The sequence below is a fragment of the Homalodisca vitripennis genome, chromosome 2, assembly GCF_021130785.1.
Source record: "Homalodisca vitripennis isolate AUS2020 chromosome 2, UT_GWSS_2.1, whole genome shotgun sequence".
NCBI lineage: Eukaryota > Metazoa > Arthropoda > Insecta > Hemiptera > Cicadellidae > Homalodisca > Homalodisca vitripennis.
Genome location: NC_060208.1, coordinates 131,512,657 through 131,534,707, shown reverse-complemented (window position 1 = coordinate 131,534,707; position 22,051 = coordinate 131,512,657). Strand labels below are relative to the sequence as shown.

Genomic DNA, 22,051 nt, shown 5'->3' with positions numbered 1-22,051 from the left:
CAAAAGCAATACACAAACGTGCTGCAAAATGTATTGATAATGATGGCCTCATTTTCGAAACATCTATTATAAAAAGGTGCGTACGGTTGGCCCAACCTGATTAATTTTGCTTAAAACTAGTAATGTATTATACTGAATAAAATCGATTTTTTTGGTACTTATTTCTGTTTTATTTTAGACTTTGATTATATCAATTTTCTCAGAATTAAATTCTCTACAATTAATGTTTGTTGATTTTTATGTATTTATTACCAATTTAACAAAGTTATTGTACATCAAACTTAAAAAACATTGTTTCGTGCCCCAATTTTTTGCATTTAACCCTGCATTTAACAATACTGTCCTAACCAATTGTACATTATTGTTTGACCTACTTTTGACAGATGAGATAAAATTATTCGGACTGTTGAAAAACGAGCTCCCAAAGTTTAAAATACAAACCAAAGTGAACACTTCTAAAAATCGATACTCTTTTGAAAAAAAATGTATATTAGTACACCAATTTCTTAAAATGTAGAGTAATGGCAGTAATATCAAAGCATCGTTGTGTTTGGCAGATTTGCCAAGTTTTGAAAATTACTGGAAATTATTAAATTTTATCTGAATCTCGTTTGTGACGAGTCTTATTTGTAAAATTATATTATTAAGGTAATTTCATTCAGTGTGTCAAGAACTTTAGGTTTGTAACATACATAAAATATTAACAGTACTTAACGTCTAGGATGTTACGGAAACCTGTCGTCCTCAAATCAAACCGTGTCGCCTAAGCCGCAAGAGCGTGGATTTTTTCATGATCCCCAGGAGTAAATGGTTGGTCGTCACGCCAAAGCCACATTTTACAGCTGCCTTGCACAACTTCGGGGCAATTTTATGGTATCACACCGAGGTTTCCGATGCGGTTCACTGCGGATACAATAAACTGGTCTACAAAAAGCGGAATTCCGATTGAATCATGAGTAGCGTTATACCATAGCATTTCTCTCAGTGAAATATAAAAACAACGTCCGGATAATCAGGTTATATTGTGGCTGTTGGTTGTTACAACATCAGCAGTGATGAAAAACATCCAAAATATACTATTTAGAGATGTCAAAACTCATTTACGATCTTAGCTTCCGAGGTTGCATGTTTTTACTTTATTAGGCAGAGAATAAAGACTGTATTTGTAAAACATTGTTAGCAGAGCTGTCTGAGTCCCTCGTTTATGTTCAATAAGCTAAGGCTCGTGAGAGAAAGAATATTGTTCTATAACCCAAATGCTCCTATATATCATAAACGTCCAGACATAAACTGATAGTGAGAAAAAAAGACAGATTTATTAATGACTTAGTACAGAATCACAGACTAGATCTTTAAAGTGCCTAAACTGTTTAGATTTTTAAAGATTTAAAAATTCTCGAAAATGTTTTTTTAAATACCTTTGAACTATCTCCCATGTCTATTTTATAAATAAAATACATTTAATAGTAAAAAAAACTGTTCCAGGTAAAGGCGTACCTACTTAGTTCCAACTCTGAACTGTAAATGTACACTAGTATTATTCACGTTAAAACATTTACTGGAAGTAAAGTTGTTTCCTGTGGGAATACGCTTATTCATTATTCACATTCCCAATGCTGCCATTCCCAAACCATCCATAGAGTGCTTCCCGCAGTGCCATCTATGGCCATTTTTTCATAATATTGTTCAATAATATGAGGTACTCGCGTGCATACGTACTTATGCATGTTATGGAGTGAACGTTACATACAGGATATCTTTTTATTGCTTCATGTTTTGAAAGGACAAACACAAGCATGATAAAATTGGTTTTAGGATAAAATTAGTTCTTTATTGTTCTAAATGTTTTATAAAATATTTCTCTGTTCAACTTTAGTAGAGTGAGCCTTTTCATTAAAGACATATTTCAGATTTTTAAGTCAACAAGACTTTGGCAAGAGACCTTTATAAATTTACATGAATACTGAAGTAACTCAAACACATTTCAAGGGTGTAATCCAATATTTTATCTAAATGGAGCTGTTGAGAACGTTTTTTATTATTACGCGAGCATCTTTGTCGATGCAAGTATAATATATTATTCATATATCGCGATGCTCTCCACGCTAGCAGAAGGAAGGGGTGTCTCCTACTACAATATCCGCCGGCTTGGGCATTCAGCCCCTAGGAACCGCTTTCCTCACCTTAAAATAAGTTCTGCTGCAATGATTCCACTTATCTGAGCTATGTCAATGTCCCTCGCTTATCTCCGTCTTTGTTGGCTCTCTGAACGACTAATCAAACCTTGCAAATCATATATCATTTCCTGTACAATACATATAGTGACGTTTGGCCGAAGGCTACTTCAAGCATCATTCTTCTACAAAGGAGGAAATTGATCCATTGAACAAGTATCCAATAGGAAGTTTCAAAACTTTTCAGTTTTGGAGGGAAAATTCAAAATTGTATCAGACACACTAGGTCTGATAGACTAGGGCGTTGTCTGATGAGTTCTCATGTTTTCCGCCATCGGCATACCATAGGTTGGAATGTTTCAATGACATCAGAAAGAAGTCAATAGCAATAGCACCCTTTATCACTAGGATAGCTGAATGAAGATCAGAAAGTATGCGCTCTTCCTCTGCACTTTTGCTCTCTCTTGCATTTAGCAAGTTTACTGCTCACGTCTTACCTTCGTTCATAAGCGTGAAACACATTAGTAACGATTGCATGTACACCATTTTTTCATTTATCATTCACTATATAGATGACAGATACCCCGATTTTTCCTTGCGTATAATTTTATCCCAGAGTCTGAGTTTGATGCAAGCTTCAAACATGAAACTTAACTGTTTACATTTATTGCTTTCAATGTATACCCAGTTCATCAGGACTCGGATTATGGTATAGATCTAACGTGAAAAACACTATTTCAATGTTAAATAAGTGAAATTGAGACACCCAATGGCCTGATTTTCACTATCTTCAATACCGACATGAGGGTGAAGACGTTCACTCCAAATTTCAACGCTCTAGGTCAACTAATTTGATAGTTATCGTAAGTACAGACTGGTAGAAATCTGATTTCGCCAAAAGAAACCTATCGGAAAGGCTTCATTAAACGCTCTCTGCCAGTAAATAATTTTACGAGCAATACCAAAGGTTAACCCCGAATTACATGGAAATTCGTTTAACTTATTGTAACATAACTAACGATAAATATTAACCCTAATGCATACGTATATTTTATGTTAATGTCCGGTATGATTACACCGCAGTACTTAAGACTAGTGGTCGCAGCTTAAATATTTCTTCCTTATTGTTTGTTATATTACAATACAGTCAAGGTTACTTCATTGGTGATAGTAAAATGTCAACATTTTTTATAGTAACTATATTATTACTATCCAGAGTCCAATAAGTCATTTTATCATTCTTCTCAAAAGACAAACTCTTAAAATTAAAATTTTGTAGTTTGTAATTTTAGTTACTTTTTACAGTTAAACTTTATAAGTTTAGATATTCTATATTATGCATTAAAATAACTTCAATTTAGATATTCTATATTATGCATTAAAATTACTTCAAATGAATAAAAACAATTAAATTCCGTACAAAATATTTAATAGTATTTTTTTCATCCATATTTTATGAAAATCAGTGCTCCCAAAACGGAAAATCTACAACCATGATCTCAGATTTTTTCATAACATCAGAATATTTTAAGGGATCTCACCAAGATTTCTGAAGCATTTTTACTGTGTTGAGTCCAACATATAGACAACAGTTGTTTATAAGCCGCGAGAGGGTGGATCTGTTTATGGTATAGGGAAGGAAATAGCCATCCGTCACGCTAATGCCATATTTTACTGTTTCTTTGCATACCAACATTGTATAAGAAACACCAAGGACACACTACAGTCCACACAAGATTATTTTGGAAGCCGCGAATTATTTGGAAGCGTGAATTATTGTCTATGAAAGTAAAATTGATATACATGGCCAGTTTTACAAATTATTTGCATAGCATAAGAGACATTTATAGGATCACACGAACATTTCTGTCTTAATTTACGGCAGACCCACTAAACTGGACGGCACAAGATCTCAAGATCTCAAAGACAATTTATCTTTCGATCAAAATCAATTTCAAGGCTCGGATGGTGTCGGTGTTGTTTTTATCGTTTTCAATGGTTTCTTACAGTAAACCATTGAATTAACCAGTAAACCACCAGTAACCAGTAAACCACCTAAATTTATAAATAAAATCAAGACATGTGTTATTTAAGTGAGTTGTATATATATATATATATATATATATATATATATATATATATATATATATATATATATATATAATATAATATATATACAAAATCCACTCATCATTCCTCAGGTATTGTTCTACTGGCTTCGAAGGTTTCAGAAGAAACCACTAACATTCCAAAAACCACTCTACCAAATTCCTCTACATTTTACATGAACATTCATGTCTTCTTGCTATAAAATTTCTTTGGATTTATGCCTCCTTCAAATGGGATTGCAATATGCAATAGCAGCTAAAAAAAAAATATGTAAACTATTTAATTTTGTAAAATCTCAAAATGAGTTCTCACAGCCAGTTGTGCACGTCGATTTCAGACCTTGGCTCACTGGTCTTTAAAATTGTCCTTTACCGAACTTTGCGACCTCAGCTCACTGAATAATACTTATAAAAATCCTATTGAAACACTAAAAGCTCTATAAACAATAATTCTTTTCATTCATTATCGTTTAATTCCTGATAAAAACTAAACCAGCTAAAAATGAGTTAAAGAATCGCTAGATTACATTTTACAACGTTTATACACTTTTATTCGTATTTTACTTCATGGAAACATCGGTGAGAGGATATTACATAAATTTACATTTTATTTGGTATAATTATTTGCTAAGCTTTACCCTACCCGACCATGCAGATAAAATGTAAAGGATTTTTACCAGATTCCTTAAAAACTTAAAATGTATACCAATACCAATACCACCATTCACCATTGAGGAAGCATATTAGAAAGTTCATTGTCTTTAGTTTACATATGTCTTAAGTATTTTATTTGTCGGTAAACCAGCGGTTTAAATGCATGAGTAACTGTTTTGTTTACTGTTGCACACACATACAACCCACAATCAAAAATAATATAAATATTCACGACTATATTCGTGGTCCATCTATAATACTTTCCTTTCCAATATTTATCTAACCTTCCTCCTGGACGCACAGGAAACGCAGTTTTGGTCTGAGGCACCGTTTATTTGTCGGCAGATAATGGCAATGGGGTTTATGGAGCGTTAATAAAACTGCCATAAAGCCGTTAGTGCTGCGTTTGTAAGTGTTCTATATTTCATATTCATTGCGCCATTATGAGCTTTTGCTTGGTATTGATTGTATGTCTAAACATTCTGCGACCACTGATAAAGCTAATTTACAACCATTCTGTTGTGTTACTAACTACTTTAGCTTTAGCAGTTATTATAAGGCAATGTTAATACATTAGTAGCATTCTAAATAGCTTTAGCAGTAACAATGAAGTACAGTTCATAGCGTCTGTTAGTATTCTATATTTTATATTCATTACTAACAGCGTTTTACTAACCATTTTAGCTTTAGCAGTTACTATTAGGCAATGTTAATAGTAACATTCTAAATAGCTTTAGCAGTAACAATGAAGTACCTGCACAGTTCAGAGTGTCTGTTAGTATTCTATATTTTATATTCATTGCGCCATTATGAGCTCTTGCTTGATATTAGTTGTAAGTGGTGCACTTTCTGTGACCACTGATAAAGCTAATCTACAATCATACTGCGGTGTCACTAACCATTTTAGCTTTAGCAGTGACTATTAGGTAATTTTAATAGTTGCAATGAAGTGCAGTTCATAGTGTTTGTAAGTGTTCTATAACTCATATTCATTGCGCCTTTATGAGCTTTTGCTTGATATTATTTGTATGTTAAAACATTCTGTGACCACTGATAAAGCTAATTTACAACCTTACTGCGGTGTTACTAACCATTTTAGCTTTAGCAGTTACTATTAGGCAATGTTAATAGTAACAATGAAGTGCAGTTCATAGCGTATGTAAGTGTTCAATATTTCTTATTCATTGCGCCATTATGAGCTCTTGTAGAGAACAATTTGGATTCCGGAGAGGGTTATCAACAGCTCAAGCTGTTATTTCTTTAGTTGATATGGTTCTGGACTGTTATGAAAAGAAAGATTGTGCTGTTTTAACTTTCTGTGACCTTAGCAAAGCTTTTAATCGAGTGTCTCATAAGAATTTGATTAAAAAACTAGAATATTATGGGCTATTGCTTAATATTATTTGTGTGTTAAAACATTCTGCGACCACTGGTAAAGCTAATTTAAAACCATACTGTGCTTTTACTATCGATATTTACTAAAGCAGTTACTGTAAAATAATGTTACAGTATTAACAACGTAGTTCATAATATGTTTCTACCTTTCTCACCATGCAACAGAATGTTAAATAAGTGGATTATAAAACGTATAAATAAAACTATAAGTTGATTTTCTTACGAGTGTATAGTTTCCGTCGTTGCGTGTTACGACAATTAAGAGTAATTTTATTATTTGAGAACTTTTGTATACATACGTGTATAATCCCGCCATTCGCCTACATATTCCAGTGCGTTGTGTTAAATTAGTATGAAAAACAAGTAAGTACGGAATAATTATTCACTTGTTCGCAACTGAAATATATTGTCTTGGCTATTGCAATCTTATTCTTGAAGTATGATAAAGAATTAAAAATGGACACGTCAAAAACAATTTTAAAAAACTAAATAACTAATCGCTACTGTTAATTACTTTAAACCTGTTTTATTCACATGCATACATTTAAAGCATATTTATAGGTTCACTTTTTGTCTGTACATTAAGTATCAATTTTGTCACTGAAAGGGCAATTAGAACATAGCCCACAATTAAAAATGGAAAAAGTATTAAGAAGATAGTTCAACCTTTTAAAACGCGTCTTAACAATACTGATAAAATAAAATAATATCTCTTGCATATAAAGATATTGATAATCCCATTCAGATTGTATTATGTGATATAGTGGTGTTTATAGATAATAAAACACTTATTATTGAGCCCATGGTTTATAATTACCTTTATATAAATTATTTGTCCATTTTTTAGGTCCCCGTTTTTGTTTTTAACTGTACAAGTATTCTCTATTAAATTCACTACTGCTAGTTTTTAGTACAATCCGAATAATACTATAACTGATTTATATGGATTAACCATTTTGCCCGTTTTAGTCCGTTTGAATAAACTTTTTTATTTGTTTTTTTTTTTAATTCTTTTAAACAGTTGTACACAGATACTCACTTTATTTCGATACAAACATACTTAAAATATAGCTATAAAATCATTGGCTTATATTACTTTGTTTGCTACAGTACGATTCTAGTGTTGTCGCAAAGGTTACATTATTATTATTATTATTATTATTATTATTATTATTATTATTATTATTATTATTGTTATTGTTATTATTATTATATTACTCGTTTACAATATACCACATCAGCATTATATACGACAATCAACACTTATCTTATAAATAACTGTACAAACACTGCCCTAGATGTACAATTTTTAGAAAGATATGGCAATGAAAATAAATAATTTTTCACTCTTCTGCGGTCGAATTGTGTTTTGGTATCGGCTGGAACTGTTCCAGTTAGACTGAGCTGTCGACAGTCGCTGTGCTGCCGCGCACAAAACAGCGCACAGTGTATTGTAAAGATAATCTCAATAGCTCACTTTGTTTCCCCAAGCTGTTCTGGCTCACAGATAGTAATGAAATATCGCGTATGTGGATCCGATAGTTCGACTCAGTCCGATACTGTCATCCTTTATAAATAAATATAATCTACACCTATATTCTGATTATATCGAATACTTTGAGAATAACTCAACATCTTAACATGTACAATAGTTTCGAGATAGTAACTACGATTTTAACCATAAACGATACTTTTACCACCACGATTTATGTAGGCTAAAATTAATCTTCATTTACTAACGTACCAATAAAACGTTAAAACATCAATATTATTTTGATACATTAAATATCTACTAAATATTGTTTTAAAATAAGAATACAAAAAGGATTTGTCTATGCCTGTTACATTTTTTAAATAAAACATTACTGATGTCAAATATGTTCTTTTAACTATTAAGGCAACTTTCAAGATTATTAACTTACAAGATTATTACTTTTACATTTTATAATTTAATCTACATGTTATTTACTGATTGAGAGTTATTAATAAGAATTTATATCAATTCATCTTCAAATTTTTTTAATGTCTCCACGTTAAATTTAAAATAAAATAACTTTTCTTAAAAAGACTAATTACAGTAATTTTTTGTGCTACACACGCAGGCGGGCATTTCTAAAGTGATCTTTAGAAAATCATCTTCTCAAAGTCTTTAGTAGTGACTTACGGGTACATATAAGCAAACAGTTATCATATAAAACTGGTGGTCTTCAAGCCCTGGTCTTCATAACGATCTCAAAAGGTTCCGCCACCAAATATTATTAAAATGTTATATTTATTCAAAGACATGTTATCTTCAATTGTGGGCTAAACTATCATAACTCTCAAGGTACAGAATATGTTGTCAAAGATTCGATCTTTTAATAATTTAATTTTTCAATATTTTGAACCTAAATATTCAAGGGAACTGTAGAAGAATTGATGACCATGGTATTGCATAGTTTTACCTTGTTCGTGTCAAAATTATACACTCAGCTTTTATTTCTGTCAATGCACAATATTTCTTTTAACTACACACATCTATTTTTATCAATAGTTTACTAAAACAAAAGTAAACTACTCCTTTATGTTTGATTACAGTAATAAATTACAACATTTACTTTTTAAATTCAACCTTACTACTTACAAAAGATTAAATTAACGTAAAGCCAATTAATTCTCTCCTAATTAAATACATAAACGTATTAAAGTTCAAATCTTCCATCATTCAACTAATCTAATCTTCTGTGATCAACTAAATTTCACCGTTTTTCCAACACTACCAGCTTCCAATTTAAACTCCGTTCAAGTGACCACTTGGACACCCAATCAGCTGTTTGCACGTTTAATCACGTGTTCAGGAGACCCATTATCACTGTTGAAGGGGTGATGGGAGGGAGGAAGGGTCGAGTGTAGGGCTGTTGGGCTTGAGACCCTTGTTATTGACTTTAGGCCCTCAGCCGTACGGGTAAGGGCGCATCTTCATGCTTCTTGGAATCACTTTAAAGGTTCTTGATTTTGTTTTGAATAAATTTCACGGAAGTAAGAAACAGGTTACATTTTTTACTGATATATACAACTAAATTCAATGGTAACTTATCTGTTTTAAATAGAAAAGGTTCTTTAAAAACTTATAACTTTTAAGCTAGTTTATATAATCCATGTATGTTTAAGAACCACAGTATAAAATGTATAAATTCAAGATTATAAGAGCCTTCCACTATAAGTAAACAATATTCCGTTCATTAATTATTAATAATTTTTGCATCAGTTACTTAATTAAACTGTTGTATTATGGTGATATTTTATAAATATAAGTATTCTAAATTTTAAAACTCTTTACAAGTTTAGATTCGTTCCCGAATAAAATATTAGTTTCTTTCCTGAATATTTAATCGAAATTTATAAAACATGTGCGGTGTCCACTATTACATTACGTATTCCATCAAAATATGAAAAATCAATAGATGTTCATGAGAATAAAGTTGGAGCATTTAACTGTACTTACTAAGATAAAGCAATCCCTCTCTGGATTAACAGATTTGATTAATGCTTAGCACTATACGAAGTGACGAGTAGATTAAGGGATGTATAAGATCACAGTGAGCAAAATTTGGCTCTTAATAGGCCTACAAGAACGACACAAGTTAATGTTAAATAATGTATCTTTAAAAGAATGTTGTAAAATGAACTACGATACTCATTTGCTGTTAAAAAAAATACAGTAAAACGTGGCTAACTTAAATATTTAAAATTCAAAATCTTGGATAGTTAAACATTTTCGTCCTACAAGAATCCTGAACATTGCATTGTTCGGTGTTTAGTTAAGTAGGAATTTCTGAGTTAATTTTAAGTTCTTTCTGTGCTAGAATTCCTAAAATAGACGAGGAATCATTAAAACGCGACGTATTATACTGTAGTTGACTCACAAGGTTGTGAGCACGATTTCACCTGTGGTGCCAGTACAGAGTAGGATGATGGAATTACATGATGTTTGCAGGAAAGATCCCCTCCGCCGCTACACTTCTCGCCGTACCTGTTGGATTCCCAAACAATTTAGCAATGTTGGTGATGTGAATGTATTCATACCTTGTCTCGCTACTTCCAAGGTCAGTGTCACACCCCAATATCCCTCCACCAACGTCTGTCTATCTTCTCAACTTTACACTTTAAATCAAGACGATTGTAACGAAGGAAAACTATGATGGATAACATAATTTGTATTCTATCTTCCCATAGACATATCTGTTTGAATTTTGCATAAAAATTAAATTCTACGTAAGGATTGAGTTCTATGACGATGGATTTGGTGGAAAGTTAGTGTAGCCTAATTGTTCGAAAATATCTCGAAAAACATTTGCCATATAGACATTTTGCACGATGACTATGTAAATCATCATTTCTACATGATGATAGTCCATGTTCATCTATGGGATTTGACTGGGCGATAGCAACCCGTGTAACCCAGGGTGATATGTTGAGAATAGACTGTTTCTGTATTTTTACTGTCATAATTGATTTCGCAAGTTATTTCGAAAAATAAATTAGCTATAGGCTTAAAATTGTACTTGTAACCTCGTGGGTAATGTGGCATTTGGTATGGTACACGCCTCTATATGGTATTTAGTTGGACAATAGAAAACCCCAAATATATATGGAATAGCTTCATTTCTACATGGACAAGACTAAGTTTCATAACTGTGCATGGGATTTGGCTGAGTCTACCACTCTTGAGTATTGTTTTCTTCTGCCTATCCATAAAGAAGATTTCCTTTATTATTTGATTGTCTCTCTGCCTATCCGCAGGATATCTCGAAAAAGTAATTAGCTAAAGAGTTTCAATATTGTAAATGCAAAACTTCAAGGAAGCCTGGTCTTGATAAGACCTTGCGCGAAACGTTATTTAGCGTACTCATCCTTGTAACGGTTAACATATTGTTAGATTATAGCACTATAACAAGTCAAAATAAGCTTCTACAGTATCGTAAACACTGTTGCCGTTCTAAGGAATACTCGGGATGGTCAAAAGATAACGTAAACAATAGAAATGTTTGGCTCCAATAAACGTGTACCAGTGACCTACTCGAGACCTCTGACCTTTCGTAGTGTCCCCTACTGCCTTGCAGTCTGGTAAATAGCACCAATCTACTCTTATATGCACAGCCTATCTCGGCACCGCACCCTACTAGCCTTACATCTCATCAACGCAATCTACAGCTACTGATGGATATTTTCATTTATAGCGACTCTGACCTTTGCAAAGCAATACCTTTCTTAACCACTTACTAACATGCGTGCGTGTTAATATTGGCTCAGCAAAACCACTTCCATACGGTACGTATTCCGGCTTAGGAGAAGTGTTATCGGCTTAGATCTACATATATTAATAAATGTTAGTGGCAGAGAAAAGTAAAAACGGCTGGTAAAACAATTAATGCAAATAAACAACACGCTAATTTCAACAACTGGAGTTAGAATGTTTAAAATATTAGTGATTACTTTGAAAACTAATACTGTAAGTGAGGAGTGATCGAAAACAACTGAATGAAGCTGTATATCACTTTAAAAAGTTTTAGTAAGTCAAAACCATTGATCTGATAAAAACGTAGCTTGTAAATGGGAGACATAATTAAGTATATCTAATCAATCAAAAACACTCAATAACAATAAGTATTAAATACAAAATATTTGGAGACATTGATAAACTATTCATTATGCAGTGGAGTATCACTTAAGCGATATGGAAAGGTTTTGACGACGAAAAGGCTAAATGTACAGCCGATTTAATAAATTTTAGAAATAAGGGTAAAAACAAGACTATGAATCTAAGTATCAAAATGTAAACATCATTTTGACTCAAAAAAGTAAAATCCCTTAATAAAAAAGAAAAACTCTGTTAAGATCTTAAAGTTTCCATAGAAAAACACACCGGTGTATGATAACAGAAAATTCCGATAGGGTACTCGACGGCCGAATAAGCGAGACTGTACAGTGTTAGTAATTAAACTGATTACAAACCGACACCGCTTTGTGGACATAAGTCAATGGATATTAAATAATTAACTAGAATTAGAGAAGGTGCATTCCTGTTGAAGTATATAATTTACTCTACATAGTTACGTAAGTACACTTAAAAAGAAAACTTATTACTACGACAACGACATATTAACTAACGTTTTTAAACATGTATATTAGAAAATGTGATTTATCTTTTCTTGCATGTTGCTAGTTATATATTGTTATTTTTGCTTATGGTTATTTGTCATATTTTTATCACTTATTTGTTATTTAGTTCTTATCATACAGCACACATTTATTACTGATGCTCGTTTTTATATTTAACTATTTGTTATTGTCTTTGTTTTTTTACCTTTTTGTTGATTATTTGTTAACTTACTTATATTTATGACTTATTCGCTGTTTTATTGTTTATTTATTTTTAACACTGTTTTTATTTAATTATATATGTAAATATAATTAGTGTTATTAATCGTTTATACTCTTTTTAACTTATTATGTGTACTACTGGTGTAATTCCGTTGGAAAAATAAATAAATGAATAAAAATGTTCAACCCTTTTACAAATTCGTATTAACCTCACTAGGGATTGAATCCGTGACCCCTCAGTTAGAATGCCACTCCCTTACCTCTAGATTATGATGAAAACAAATATTATGAGAAATCACCTCATTCGACCGCTACGAGCATTGGTACAACCAAGTTTTATTTAGAAGCGTAGAAACATTCACAATAACATTCACTTTTATTCATTATTGATAATTTATAGCGCATGAAAAGCCAACACGACTTTCTCATAAATATCGCTATCTGCATAAAACTACGCCATCTCTAAACAATTTCCTTTTATAAGCTAAATGCTCATTATAAATTCACCATATTCGGGTGACAATATTTATCTAAAATACGAGAGCTGTTGTACCGCAACACTGTACTATAGCTGATATGAGAATAAATACGGGAAATATACTTCAGTATTGGGTTTATCTCTATAATAAACTCTACCCATTTCCCGGCTCTCATCGAATATCTCTGTATTTGTGCCTGGCTGGTTGGCCGAGTGCCAACTAAAGTGACAATGATTCCCTTCGACCACAAAACGGCTTTATGCTATTCATCGTATAAGAGGGCTGGATTACGAACCCATTACGTTTCATTTTCTGATAAATTATTTAAAAAAATCATATATACAATCTATATATGTGTAGAACCTCACTTTCATATTTATTTGAATTGAAATTATATAGTTCATCATCTTAACATACCAATTGGAATGCTAGTGAAGTCTATAACTAAAAGGTCTGGAAAATTATTTAATTTATTTATATCTGCCTTTCCGTCTGCACGATATCACAAAAGCAAACTGGCCTATAAATTTTGTACGGTGTAAGGTGACATTCAGTCCATGATGGTGTATTTCACTCCATGGGATTTGGTTGAGCGTTAGCAAAACCTTTTACACCAGTCTCATGGTAACCTTGGTGGCAACGACAATATCGCAGAATAAATTGATTTGTAAAGAAATAAAAATATAACCATGCGACATTTTAACAAGTGTGCACGTTTTTCATGCATCCTCAGCAAAGCTTCTTACACGATACATAGTATAGTGTACTCCTACCTTATTCTTAATGGATTTTTATGATTTTTAAATGTACTATTTACACAACTATCATTTATTTTAAGAAAAATTTATTAGTTGAAATTTGTATTAGGTAGGAGGATGGCAAAAGTATAAATCTCTCCCCTCCATTTCACAGTTTCCAATTTCTTGTTCCCGGAGGATTAATACACTTCAGAATTTACGGCTTTGCCTTTTATTATGTAGGGCTAGGAACTCGTAAAACCAAAGTCAGCAAAACAGCCATCAACGAAAAGCTACTAATTGGGGGTAGGGGTGCAATATAGTCTATTATTAAAATTAGTTCAAAGCCCCAAAATTGTTTAAAAAAAGTCAATTCTTAACATCCAAAACTTATTTATCCCACTGAATTAAAACCAACAAAATAAAATTAAATATTACATATTTAAAAATCCATTTGCCTTTTAAGTGAGGGGCAAGAAAACTTTCAGACATTTCAAATTAGCACTAAAGAGTAGAATATTAGCAATCTACGAAGCATTGGCAATTTGAATAATAACTGCAATGAGTATAGAGGAATGTATACATCTGTAACTTAAAGTTCTTGAACATGTCACTGATTTTGATTGAGATTTTACTTCAAAAATGTAGATTATACTAATTTCCAAAATATTGTATTCAATTAGTTTACGTACTAAAGTTTTAACATCCAACTTTTGTATGAATGCGGGTGAATTTGCCATAGTTAGATACACACTGACGCCGCATTTTTTTATTTCTGGGCACAAAATGGTGAATAAAAAGACCTTAAATTTAAGAATAAATAAAGCAGTATATCCCTATGTGTTTAAAGACCTTGGTTAGGCAAATATTGTATATACCTAAAATATGAGACACTTTTCTCATGTTTAATTTCAACAGTTATTCTCGTGTTTAATTTGCCACCATTTCCTAAAAACTAGAGAAAGTGAGCTAACATGACAGATACATTTAAATCAATAAAACTATAACAACAATTTCGTGATATATAAAAGCATTTTACCTAGGAAAATATTCCTTGCATTTACAATGCTTATTAATAAAATCAAAGGAAAAAATAAATAAAATGTAAATGTAAAATGGGATATTATTAATAATGATTAGAGAATTGTTTGAACAAAGTTACTAGGAAATTTTAATAATAACTCTAATAAAGTTCATATTGACAATATTGTTTTTAATTCAACATTTGTGCGGACTGCAGCAGAAGTGGCAAACGCAATATTTGTAGATTTCAAGCGTGGTTCGTATAATGTATTTTTTATACACTACAAACTAGCTACTATACAGAATTGTGGAATTTGGCCCCTTTTTGAAGGGGTAGATTTTTGGTTAAGTTATTCTTTTAATTTCGCAGTTCCCGGTATTTATGATACCTTCCTTGAAGACAAGAAAGATTGACAAACTCCTGTTATCAGCTCATGAAGAAAAATAGACATTAGGGATTCATATTTCCTTTTACAATTGAACAAGCAGTGTAATTGTAGATCAATTAAGGGTTGCCGTAGGTAACAATCTTGAATCCCAAGTATCTTAGAACTCTGTTACACAGCAAATTGCAGATGTAGGAGTATATATAGATTTCTACTAATGTCTGTAACTGGTCTAGGATATATTTTAGGGCATCCTTGTTGGAAATTTATATCTGCCAGACAACGAGAAAGAGGTTCCTCTAAATATGTATAGAGACGTTTTTATAGATAAATTACAAAATAACAAACATATTCTTATAAATATTAACATTCTTATTTGTGTTTTCGTGCCTGGTATAATGAGACTTTTTAGGATTATTAGACATGAATATCGACCAACCACACGTGGATTACTAACACGCTAAACAAGTTCTGAGTTGTTATCCAAGGATGTGTTAACTGAACTCGTTGATAAATAGGGATATCTTGTTACCCGAAAATCCCGAAGTCTATGTAAACTTGCCTGATAACATCTTTGAGGTCCATGATCTTTCATGTTCAGTATAGCAAGATAGGATGGAATGCGAAACTGCAGATCTCCAATAATGACCTTCACTTGTCCTTGGACAGATGCTTTTAGACTTTTTCAACCAATTAAAGACATCCCATGACTTCCGTTTTAAATTGTATTCTGTACTCTTGTAAAAGTAAGTTCTACCAAATGGACCTTCAAATCCAGAGAAAGGGTATTGCCTAAAGTTGTAGAATAATAGTTTAGGGTCTCAGATATCTATTGGTCATACCATAGGAAATCTTTTACTTTTTAAGTAAGAGTTATAATGTAGTTAAATTTTAACTATTACAGGTTTTATTTGTAAGTATTTTTATGACAAAAATAACAAATTGAAGTCACAAATTACCAAATTCTTAGATACTTCATAATAATTCACGGCTTCAATGTTCCAGTATTACCAACATATGTAAAGAAGTTATTTTGTGCAGTATGTTGGATTATAAAATGCTTAAATTGTTTAGTTTAATCTATAATGTTGCACAATAAAAATTATAGTGTTGCTGAGTCATTGAATATTTCATATTTTTCCTAATACATTTAGACAATTTAGTATAAATAGGTTTTACTAAAATTGGTAAATTGTATTAAGGAAATCGATTGATGTAGTTCTTTTCTGGAACTATACATTAGCCCCCATTGTATGACCGTAGGTGGATAAACCTTTAGTATACTCTATCAAGATCTAATTCTGAAAAATTGATATCGAAATCTAGCGGAGGGACTTCTCTAAAACTTTTAGGAAAGCGGGTTTTACGTGCGTAGGTCAGTCAACCAAGTATCTGTTTTAAATAGATAAGTTACAGCCATAGCCACTACACTCTGTCTAATACATAGCTACATGGGCACGTGTTTCTACTATTGCAATTTTGTATCCAAATACATACGCAAAAATTCTAAACTTCTATTCTACTTAACTAATGTTCCGTTTTCCAAACATTTTTAGCAAAATCACACTCAAAGAGGGTAGCTTTTTTTAATTAAAGTTAAAAGTGTTTAATAATTTACAGACCTCCCATCCCCTTTCTAGAAGTTCTGACAAGCCGGAAAGGCCAATCTTTATTCTGCAATGAATTATGCACGTCTTTTCTAAGAACATAAATAACTCTAGCAGCCGCAACTCACGTACAAAATATATTAACCTTATCGAATGTTTTTGTCAAACGTACAACAGAAACCAAATAAAACTCTGAGTCTAATTCGGGAGGAAATGGCGTGTTCGTACTTCCAGTGTTTGCAGCACTTAAAATACAGGATTATTTAATGTTGTTTTAATAAAAACCTTTCTATAAAGGCTATCGTGAGTATTAACAGTCATAAGGGTAGAAAGTGGCCCATTAAGAACGATCTAACACAGATTGTAACAAAATATTACCGTACAATTGTATTGTAATAATATAAATTGTAACCAACAGTTTATAAGTGGTTCCTATTTTGATTTGAAAATTGAGTAAGAATTCAAGTACTCTATATGATAATTATAAATAATACTTCAACAAATAAGCAACTTTCTAGATTCCAGGATTCCTTCACCTCCCCTTCCCATCAAAAACCTTTAAATGTAAATCTTGATTGAAAATCTCCAGCGTTAATAAATTTGAGGTTACTGAAAATATTGTAACTAACCAGTTCTTGGAAAAGTATTGCAGTCCTAAACAGACCCTCAACCACGGTTTCTAAATTATTAGAACCAAAACTGACACGATAATATCTACTATATCATTGTTGAGTCAATAAAAACAACTATACATTCAATAAAATTTCGCTATAAAAGTTAGTTACAATTTGAAAAATTATCTTTTTTGTAAATGTATATATATACACACATGTATATATATGTGTGTGTGTGTGTGTGTATATAAAACCTCTACATAGACTAAAGTTAAATTGTTTAAAATTTTATTTTTACAAACCACTTATATGCTAACAAGTTCTTTCTAAAATTATCATATACATGATATATATTAAAATACTATACCTGCTGTTAACAGTTTCATAAGAACAGTTTAGATCAACCTTTAAAACTATTAAGTATTTTTAATTTTATATTTCAGATGGGAGCTACACATGAAAACTATCTGTTTTTATAATGCCAGAAGAAATATGTATACGGTATTAAATTTCTTTATATATTGTATTGATAGCAATATGTTTCAATATATAGTATCTTTCCTACATTATTTTTATCTTAGAATGTGGCATTCAATTACGTAACTAAACCTTTTATGACTTACAGAAAATGGAAACAAATTCTGAATACCTAGGATACCAGATAAAATATTTCAAGTACGTCAATAAGTATTTGTAGTGAAGTGTTTGTTGCAGTTAATAAATCAATTATTATTTTACTTTTAGTGTAATATATTTTAGGAAACTTAAACTAATCATTTCGCTATCTTGAAAAAGTTAAGAAGGCGCAGAGTCTTAAGCGTTGCTTCATCGATTTAACATCCTACTAGAGAGTATGCTACAGTTACAAATCTATACAACAGAGAAGTTGGTATTATACCATGTCGGCATATCGAAAAATCTAATCAGAAAAGATTTTATTAGAAGAATTGCAAATCCTCGCCGAGACATGAGAGATACCATAAACGTTGACTGTAAACGTGAGAGATTTCATGTCACCACTCGGATTCTATTCTGGGCCAAAGTCGAGGTTTGACAAAAGCTGCATCCATTGTGGCGGGTTCGCGCTTGCGCGCACTTGCAGCAGAATACCGTATTCCCTCAGACCTTCCTGCACTCAACCACGATGTTTTACATTTTTACACTGAGTAAGCTAAGGTTTGCGTGACTCATATAACTGTAGCAAGATTTTGACAGAACATTGTTACGATGAAAAGCCATTCTCGATATGGAAGAACTTAACTTAAGAATTAAAAGATTCATTCTTCGTTTCAATTAAAAATACAATATGGGGCAAAGTCTCTTTCAATATCCCCAGTTCTAGATCATGTTTAATGAGGAGGAATTAAGTTTGATTATTCCTATTTGTACTTTGGTAATCAGAACAGTTTAATGCTATTATACAATGCTTCTGCGTACAGAATGCATGAAGTCACAGGTGTAGGCAGCTCGGGAGCCTTTTGTGGCTTAAATATTGCGTGCAATATCTGTCCTTGATTTGAATGGACATGGCAGCATGAGTCTAGATTATTACACACATCTTAGTAAGTTCATCAAAAGACAATAATAGTCTTCATCGGAAAACTATATTTATTAGCGGTTAATCTACAAAAAAATTAAAAATTAGGAACATGTAATAGAGTTTGAACTTTAGAGTATTTCGATAACCTGGAGAGGTCGAAACTGTGAGAACTGGATGTGGATTTATTTCCTACACCAAGTGGTATCATACTCTTCAAGCTAATGTGCAGAATTAATGTTCATTCCCTGACTGATCTTATAACCGGTTTGTTTCTATTCTTGGTAGAAAACGTTCTAAATGAGTGACATATTAAGGACTACTCGTATAGTTGATTTTAGCTTCTGGGCCAATTTAGACATTTTTTATGATTGTATTGGGTTATTAAAAATCCTGGATTTCACCGAGACTCCAAGAAGTATCAGCTGGATACGGGTTCAGTGCGTGAACGTTCAAACAGTTTGTGAATTACCTTCTTCCAACCTCGTCTACTCACTGTATAGGAACTAACATTTTTTTTATATGATTTAACTATTGCACCAGAGTAAACAAATTATCAAATAACCAATATCTAAATGGCTTGTATCCACGTAGAACTTGTAACCTCTGTTTGAACTTGACCAGCAATAATAACTTGTAAACTATCAGTACAGATTACCATGTATGCCACATACCATACCTTTGAAATATACATTGCATCAAAAAATGTTTGGCTCTGCACATTTTGGAAATATTTGAAACATAACTTACTGTACACTTCATAGTTTTGAAAGAGCGGTAATAGTTGTCGAAAACTCGTCACCAATAATCTGTTTCAAAAGTAAGGCTTTGAATAAAATGCTCAAATGAGAACATCGACCTCTGAGTGAGCCATGGCCATTGAGTGCCAAACGCCTGACAATCGAAATCGATCCCGCGAGATGGCGGGGACACGGCGCCTAATTATCAGGATCAATGGGGCCTCGGGTCATAAACTTTGCTTACCTTTCCCGCCCACTTCGGAGTCATAAATCTTCAACTTCAAAACTTTGACCTTCTAATCAATTTTTTTTAATGATAAACACGACTAGAAGAAGCCCACCTGATGCTGTTTAGAATCAATCTTATAGAATCTTAGTTTTAAGATTCAATAAATATTTGAAATGACTAAGGAGATATAAATTAGTTATTTCTAAATTTCATTGCTGTAGAAAGCCGTAATGCTTTTTGATACATATCAAAGCTGTTTTTTTTTTTTTTTTTTTTTTTTTTTTTTTTTTTTTTTTTGTAAGTAATGTTGTATATATTATATTTTTGTAGGTTTATTTTAAACTGTAGTCTTGAATTAAATAAAGGAGAAGTTTCAAAACAGCGCGGTGTGTTAATATTAAACTGTTGATTTAAACTGTATAAAAATTCCAAATAAATTAAGATGGTTTTTGAATTATGTATTTATTCTTGAATAAAACCAGACTGTTAAGTTAATTGCACGACAAATGTTTTTAATAATAATTGAAGTTTTAACCGTCATTCATAAAATTAATGTATTAACAATTAAGTCCTCCATTTTATTTTAAATTTGGTTTAAAATGCTAAAAAGAACCTGCCGCAGGAGATTTTGCCACTCTTAAAGAGAAACAAATCCTTGCGTTCTTTTTAATATATCAGATAATTAATGATCAGTTGCATACTAGTGTATATAAACTAACAGGACTCCCATTGAATAAGTAATTAAAACAGATATGTTACTGATACTTTTTTGTACAAACCGGTTAAAACTACGTCACCTCTTGGCTCACGAAACCACCACGTCATTCTCCTGACAGTCGGGTCGATATGACGTCAGAGCAGTGCTGCCTTTGCCTTGCATCTTTAATATTCATAAATCCCTCTAGTGCAGTATTTTAAGAAAGTCATATGATTATTACAAGAGTCCAACAGAGTTTCGTGGACTCGAAGTTGCATATATTTAAATTTTCTTAAGTTCGGCAATCATCAACGGATCTGTTCTACTAAAACTAATACTTTATACAGATTACAAATCTTTCTTTTTAATGTGGCCGTTTTTACAGTGCATTATTTTTATATAAATTTTTTTGATTTATATAAAGCTATTATACTTTCAGTACAATTTTTCAAGAGGAGTAATGCTATTGTTGAAGATTTATCAAAGTTAAAAACCTTTTTCGTCTATCAAACGACATGTTTACGACGGCTATCGCTCTACATTTAACTTCACGGCTAGATCTTGCATATCGGAGAACAACTTGTTGATTTGATCCTCCGATAATCTTCTTGATAAGTCATCTATATAAACCTGTAAGAGTTGTATAATATTTATGGTTTATATTAAAATTAAGTGTATGTTACACAAAGTACGTAAACACAATTTTTTTAAATCAATACATGATTTCTTGATTCTACTGTCCATTTCAGGTACAAAAAATTATAATTTATTAAGGAAAACATTTTAATTTTATTATTTTGAACGTTTGATACACTTTTGTGGTATCTTCCGCGAGTTTTATTAACAAATATAAATCGAGTTTTGGAAACCTCTCAATGCAAGTTATACAACATAATTGACCGTCAAACTTGCAAAAATTTGCAGAGGGAAAAAGTGCTGTGGATGGATTTTACAGAAATTACCTGATGAAATGTTGTAAAGATATATAGAATCCAGGCGAGGGGCGCGGCCGCACTCGGTACCAACGCGGACTCACACTGAAGCTTGCCGGACTGCGAACAGTGACGCAAGCCCCCTCGCCACCCCTGCAACCACCCCCACCCCCTACCGCCAGGACACACACTCATGAGCACACAAAGTAATTAAAACTTTATCATACTTGCCTAATTTGGATTCCGACAGATAGGCTAACCTCGGCAACCTTTTTCACACCCATTAAAAAAATCAACACGAGTGATTCTCCAGTGATTCAACGGTATTCATTATTCTCATGTAACAGTGATGACTTCAGAATTTAAAAATACAATT

At 32.2% G+C, this 22,051-nt stretch overlaps 1 protein-coding gene across 1 annotated transcript in view; it reads right to left on the bottom strand.

Moving 5' to 3' along the window:
* The window catches only part of LOC124354746 (sodium channel protein 60E-like), a 748,213-nt gene extending 726,440 nt beyond the window's left edge, over window positions 1-21,773 (bottom strand). The window contains exon 1 of the mRNA XM_046805417.1: window positions 21,706-21,773. The gene's annotated coding sequence lies outside the window, so the exon portion shown is untranslated. The remainder of the gene's footprint in view (window positions 1-21,705) is intronic.
* Between the last annotated feature and the right edge of the window lie 278 nt (window positions 21,774-22,051).